The following is a 7,527-nucleotide window of genomic DNA, read 5'->3' as shown; positions in this document are numbered from 1 at the left end:
AAGAAATTTTTCTATAAGAAGCATCACAAAATTAAGCCACCGTTTGACTCTCATTAAATTCAATTACATTACTTTTCATTTTTCTCTTTTATATTTTCAACCATATAATCTTCCATAAAATAATATTACACGTAAATCGAAAATTTTTCCTTCTTTTTCAACCTCTCATTTTTCAACAAAATATTATTCCACCCATTTTCATTTTAGAACCTGTCTGGGAGTGATTTTGAGAATTGATTTTTTGACCGTTAGGAGAAAAGTGGGGTCCACTTATGAAAGAAGAAATCAAATATGATGTCTGAAATAGTGAAATAACGATCAAAAAATCAATTTTTTGGGTGAAAAAATCGGACCCAAACATGCTCTTAAAAAAATGAGGGCAAACGGGGGCTAAAAGTTTTGTCAAAAGAGAAAAGTTATTTTTTAAGACAATGAAAAAATTCTTTTTTCAATGTCAACAATAATTAGAACAAAGAGAATTTCATTAATTTGTCATATGTTCTTTTGACAAAAGTCAGTCCAAAGTGACCATTTGTAAGTCCCACAAAATTTTGGTACTGTATTGTACAAAATTATCATCATCAATAATAACACTCTCTTGGTCCGAACACCAAATCCTGCAAGTAGTGTCCGCTTGGAATTCCACTATATTTGACTCTAATCTTCTCATTCACATCGTGGACAAATGCCTGGCAGCAATGGAGATTCCGATCAGATTCCGGCGAAGCCTGAGCAGCCGCCGGTGTTGAAGAAATCCAAAATTACGGTTCCGGATGACGGGCGTACACCACACTTCCCTGGTCCACTCTTTCCCGCCGTCCGCCGTCCGTCCTCCAACTCTTCTTCCACTTTTCCTTCTTCTTCTTCCTCCTCCGCTACAGCCGCCACAGTTTCAACCACCACCAGCTCCGCCTCCACCAGTAACGATGCCTTCAGTTTCAATTTCTCAGATCGGGACTACGTTTTCCCCTCCAATCTTGGACCTTACTCCACTCGACGAAGTGTTACTGTCAAGTCATCTTCTTCGAAATCGCAGAATTTGGCTTCGCAATTGCCAATGCGCAGCGCCTCTATGCCTTCGATTTTAAGTGCTGGTGGAAATCGTGCTTCCACAGTGGACTCGCAGTGCAGGACTGATGTTCCCAAGAGTAAGACGAAGCTCAAAGTTGATAAAGATTTGAAACCATTGTCAATTCAATCCTCAGCTTCAGCCTCAGCTTTGGCTTCTTCTTTAACTGCCTCCTCGTTGTCCTCTAGACGAAATTCAGCTAATTCTTATAGTTCTCGGAAAATTTCCGGAGTTAGAATTTCTTGGATTCTAAATTTGGTAAGTATTCTTTTCTTCTTCTTATGCTGATTTTTTATTTTTTTCTGTTTTGATGATGTCTTAATGATAATTACTTTAAACTTTTTCCCGGTTCCGTAATCTAGAATACCATTGTTGCCAAGAAAGTACTGGAAATTAGAAGCAGGGGAAAAAAGAAGAATCAAAGAATCAAAATACTTTTAGAACTTTTCTCACTTCCTCTGAGAAGAATATTATAAATAAAATCTCGTTTTCGGGTTAAAAGTAGTCTTTTATTTTCATTCTTGTCAGCTAAACATAATATTGTTATAGAACAAAAAGGTGACTTGGCATTTTGTTATTTATGCTTTTTTTTTTGGATGATTTTTCTGCTGATTTATTATCCTTTTCAATTGCAGCTTTGCTTATTTTCTGTAGCTTGTGCCGTTCATTTGCGAAATGAAGTTAAAAGGCTTCAGGTATTCATAATGCTTCCCCTTTCAATAACCTCATTTTACTCCTATATTTATTCAAACTTTAAAATTTTTCTTTACCGGTTTGTTTTTCCTCCTTCCTTTTACCCCATATTTGGTTTTGATTAAAATCAAGATTTTAAACTAAGTCGAAGTCAACAATTAATTTTTACTGCACATTTTTTGGATTCACAACTTTTCAACCACACATTTCACCAAATTTTATCAAAATCTAAAAATATGATTTTAATCCTCACCAAACGGGGGCGTAGTATAGTAATCCAATAGACCTCTTTATTTGGTGCTGGGTTAAGTAGCAAGAAATCCTGGGAGATTTTTTTAATAATAAATGATTTAGAATTTAACTACTGATTTCTTGCAGGAAGAGAATTTTACCCTTCACACGTCATGCAGTCATAAAGATGATGTTAATGATAATAGCTATGAAGTTTTGAAGCTTGAAAATGGGACATCATTTTTGTATTTTGGGAATGTTGATAGTAGAACAGTTGCTCTCTGTACAGTTATTTTCACTCTCATTACACCATTTATGATGTACGAATATTTGGACTATCTTCCAAGAATAAAAAGTCTCTCAAAGAGGACAAAAGATAACAATGAGGAGGTTCCACTGAGGAAGAGAATTGCTTATATCGTGGATGTATGTTTCTCCGTTTATCCATATGCAAAGCTTCTTGCACTTCTCTTTGCGACACTATTTCTTATTGGATTTGGAGGCTTGGCATTATATGCTGTAAGTGATGGCAGCTTTACTGAAGCTCTTTGGCTTGCTTGGACCTTTGTGGCAGACTCTGGAAATCATGCAGATCGGGTTGGTACCGGGCCAAGGATTGTTTCAGTTTCTATAAGTTCTGGAGGGATGCTTATATTTGCAATGATGCTAGGGCTTGTTTCAGATGCTATTTCGGAGAAGGTGGACTCACTACGGAAAGGAAAGAGTGAGGTTATTGAAAGTTACCATATTCTCATTCTTGGATGGAGTGACAAACTGGTAAATTTCTTTAGGAACTTGTTTCTCAAGTTTGTATTATTGTTATAAGAGGCTTTTTCTTTGTGTTACCATCAGGATACGTTGTTTTAAGCTCTAAAATTTGCAACCTTTAACTTGCTATATAACAGATAAGAAGTATGTATGGAGAGAAATTATTTCTACTTCACTAAAAAAACGTTAGTAAAAAAAAAAATATGAAGGAAATTAAAAAATATTTTAAAGTCAAATAAAGAAGGGACAACACTTTTCTCCACTAATTTCTATCTATTTATAATTTAAACAGTTTATTAACACTTTCCAAACATGCTCTTATAATTCCCATCAATTGTAGACTCATATATATTGCAAACCAGAAATGCATCTATGCTGGGTGAAAGGCTTCTAAAATTAGAATATCTCAACAAAACATGGTGAAGCGCATGCATAATAGAGTCCTAAGCTTATTTCCTCTGCTGGAATTAGCAATTGGAATTGTGAATATCTGAACAGGTCTTCATGCATGGTAATTGTGCCTTATCGTGTTCTCAAGCTCTTCGTGCACAGAGTTTATTGGGTTCATATCTAGTTTGTATATGTTCTGCCTTTTTTGCCCTTAACATTAAGAAAACTCAAGCACACCTGAGATCTTCACTCGTGTTGACTGCTATGCAGTTGATCTGTATGAAACTTCATGTAGAAAATGTTTAACATTTTTTACTTTGAGGTTAAGAGATAATCTCAATCACAGGGTTCACTTCTGAAGCAACTAGCAATAGCGAATAAGAGCATCGGTGGTGGCGTCGTTGTTGTACTTGCAGAAAGAGACAAGGAGGAAATGGAGTTGGATATTGCAAAACTTGAATTTGACTTCATGGGAACGTCTGTTATCTGCAGAAGTGGCAGCCCTCTTATTCTTGCTGATTTGAAAAAGGTTAACTATGGTCACGTGCTTGCGCGCGCACACACTATTACCTTTTTTCATTAATTTTTTTTCCCGAACACATACTTATCCCTCTCGCAGAGCTCTATAAAGTGACATTCTTTGTCTTGCATGCAGGTTTCAGTCTCTAAAGCACGAGCAATAATTGTATTAGCATCTGATGAGAATGCTGATCAGGTTTCTCTTAATTCACTTTGAGTTGTCTTTCTATATTTGAAGTGTTGATAACTAGATGCTTACAGTTTTTGAAATTTCCAAAATTAGAGTGATGCACGAGCTTTGAGGGTTGTGCTTAGTCTCATTGGAGTAAAAGAGGGGTTGAGGGGCCATGTGGTTGTGGAAATGAGTGATCTTGACAACGAGCCCTTGGTGAAGCTTGTTGGAGGAGAACTTATAGAAACGGTTGTTGCCCATGACGTAATCGGACGACTGATGATACAATGTGCTCTACAGCCTGGCCTTGCCCAGGTCAGTTACGATTATGTAAATTTTCTCCATTATTGTGGGATCTGCAAATAACTGAAGTTTTAAATGGAGCTGGGATTTATTGATCCTACCCTATCTGCACCCATAAAAAGCTCTAGTTCAGACCATTTTATTATTTTGAAGATGAAAAACTTCACCATTTGAAATAATATAGTAATTCTAATTTTAATTACTTGGTACACTTCTATTTTGAAGCATTAATTTGGGGATCAAAGCCATAGCTAGATTTATTTTCTTGCAAAAAATATGATTGTGCATCCCGCTGTAGATTATGACCAATTTCCCATCCAATTATTAAATATATTACGGTCTGCTTTATTAATAAAACCATATATGTAATACGGACTCCACTAATGTTCCTTGTTGGTTGAATTTTTTTGGATTTGTTCTTGATATATTAATTTATTTAATGTGCAACTTACACAGCATTTTAGAGTGGCTACTTATTCTTTTTCTTCATTAAGGGAATGGATATTTCAAAGGAGTGTCCATATACCTAGAGGATCTGAACTAGTACGAAAAAGACCCTTTATTGTTTTGTGTGCTCAAGAGTTTGTTCATCAGAATGTGTACAAAGAGAGGAGATGTTAGTCATATTACTTGTGCAACCACAGCACAAATAATCATGTTCTTTGTTGTTTTGAGACCTAATAAAGGATCTTAGAACACACATGATAACGGAAGGTTTTGAAGCTCTANTAGATAGGATGAACTGTGATCGGTTAGGAAAATGCACTCATACTTGTGCCCATTGTTATTGCTATTATTTATTTGATGATATGTTGAATCCCTAAAATGGTAGTATTTTGCATGACATTTAATATTCTTGAAGTGTTCTGTTATAAAATTAAGTAAACTGTAGGTACGGGTTAGTTCTCTCATTTGTTCAGGTATGTCATGCTGCAGGTGCGAATGGGCCTATTTCCAAGAATACGTGATCCTCCGAAATACCCTGAAAATATTTTATTTTGTGGTTGGCGGCGTGACATTGATGACATGATTATGGTAAATTTTCCATAGTTTTTACATCTCAGTTTGCATTGCCAAACTTATCATAATTAATACATTTCATTGTATTAACCATTTTTTTGCCTTCTCTCCCTTCTACTCTCTTAAGTTGAATTAATTGGGTTAAAAATTTTATACTCCGATAAATGTGAGCAAGTCTCAATTTTCTGAACAATTCGGGCATGTCTTGAGTAGAAATAAAGAGGATTTGATTCTCAAGAATGATGTGATCCCCATAGCAAAAGTTTGAAGCAAGGAGATAGATATAAAATAACATTGTCGGATATGGTTGTGAATGATTTCATTCCATTTGATCTTACTGTAAATGTAGTGGATATTTGAAAAGAGTAGAAAACTAAAGATTCATGTTGCCAACTCTAGATTTATTGGAAATCAGGCTTAGTTTGTCGTCGTTATTGTTGACTCCTTTAAATGAACATGTATCTTTTTGACATTTTTTCTTTGACATACCTTCTTTTATAAGCTGGATTGAGGGTCTAACCTAGTGGATTACATCTGTAATAGATTTCACCTTCATTGGGATTTAGTTTGAATCCTTGTACAAGCCAAGAAAGATGGGAAACTAGAATGTTTATTTGGATTTAGACTATTTGATTCTTAGAAATTTTCTCTTCCTTACGGGATGGCAGGTAGACATTAGATTATGCTGCCTGTAAGACAATAAATTAACAAATATCATGGATGCATTTCTTACCTTTTTCCTTCTGTGAGAAGTCAAAATAAAATAGAAGCATTTATATTATTTTTCTTCTCTCATCTTTTCCTTTTACTGTTTTCTGAAACCAAAAAAGCATGTATTGCTCTCTCGAAAACTAATATAAATGCCTCATTCCGAGTAAATTAAGCTGTCAGACATAAAGCTACATTGTTATCCAGTGAGGGCCCTTGCAAAAGTTATGGGAAGTGGAACTTTAAGATAGTAGTCCCACTAAAATGTTAAGGCATACTCTTAGCTTCATTAGGTGCTAAATTGCTTCAATGGACACTTCCCATCATCTTCTGTTCACAGGAGACAATCATTTGGCAGTTAAAACTTGAGATTCATTGCTTGGAAATCCTGAATATCTCCTGCTGCACCAGATGTCACTTGTCTGACACCTTTTGTGTGCATTGGGAAGATGCAAGGTTAAAATGATGTACTGAGAGAATAAAAATCAAAATTTTCTGATAGAAGATACTTTATCTTAAAATTCTGAAAATAACATTTTCACTTGCACTATGAGTTCATCAAAAGCTTAGAGTCCACTTGTTGTCAAATGTTATTGCTTAAGAACTTTGCTTTCATGCATTGGAAGTTCTTATTCCTTCTTAACTTTGTTTCCTGTCTACACTTGTCATAAATTAGGTGCTAGAGGCATTTTTGGCTCCGGGATCGCAATTGTGGATGTTTAATGAGGTTCCTGAAAAAGATCGAGAAAAGAAGTTGAAAGATGGTGGCCTTGATATTTCAGGATTAATAAACATAAAACTAATCCATCGTGAAGGGAACGCCGTCATCAGACGTCATTTAGAGAATCTTCCTTTAGAGACATTTGATTCTGTAAGTTTCACCATTCTGCACTTGGAGACTTTCTAGTTCTTTTACTCTTTTTATGCACCCTTCCTTTTAGCATTTAGCAATCTTGGAACTTCAATCTTTAAAATACTGAAATTATCTGGATGTTGATGTTTATGAAGGGAATGTTGTTTTTGCATTTTCTGGTTGGTGTCAGAATTGAAAACTGAGGAGAGAAATTCACGTTTTTCATATATAAAATCATACATGCCACTATACACTTCTTTATATTACAATCATACAACTAAGAAAGGAAAATAATAAGAAAAGGAAAAATAATCTCTTATGTTAAGAGAATAATATTAGCCTATCAATCTCCTTTATTATGGAAAGATTTAGATGTCTTTTCATAATTCACGGTCCCCTCAAGTTGGATTGTAGATATCGATCATGTCCAACTTGTAGATACAGTTGTTAAAGCTTTGTTGAGGCACGCTTTTGGTAAAGATATTTGCAGTTTGCTTATTTGTGGGTACATACGCCATGCAGATAACTCCATCGTCAACCTTTTCTTTAAAGAAGTGTCTATGAATTTCTACATGCTCAGTGCGATCATGTTGAACCAAGTTGAGTGAAATGCTAATGGCTGCTTTATTATCACAATAGAATTTCATAGGCAATCTTACTTCAATATTTAATTCCAATAGGAGTTTCTTTAACCATAATCCTTCACGTATTTCATGTGTAGTTGCTCTGAATTCTGCTTCAGCGCTACTTCTTGCCACTACATTCTGCTTTTTTACTTCTCCATGTTACTAAATTTCCTCA

At 35.2% G+C, this 7,527-nt stretch overlaps 1 pseudogene; it reads left to right on the top strand.

Moving 5' to 3' along the window:
- The first annotated feature begins 538 nt into the window (after nt 1-538).
- On the top strand, nt 539-7,134 carry LOC111394792 (annotated as a pseudogene).
- The last annotated feature ends 393 nt before the right edge of the window (nt 7,135-7,527 follow it).

The sequence above is a fragment of the Olea europaea genome, chromosome 5 (assembly GCF_002742605.1).
Source record: "Olea europaea var. sylvestris chromosome 5, O_europaea_v1, whole genome shotgun sequence".
Classification (NCBI taxonomy): Eukaryota; Viridiplantae; Streptophyta; class Magnoliopsida; order Lamiales; family Oleaceae; genus Olea; species Olea europaea.
This window is presented reverse-complemented; position numbering and strand designations above follow the sequence as displayed.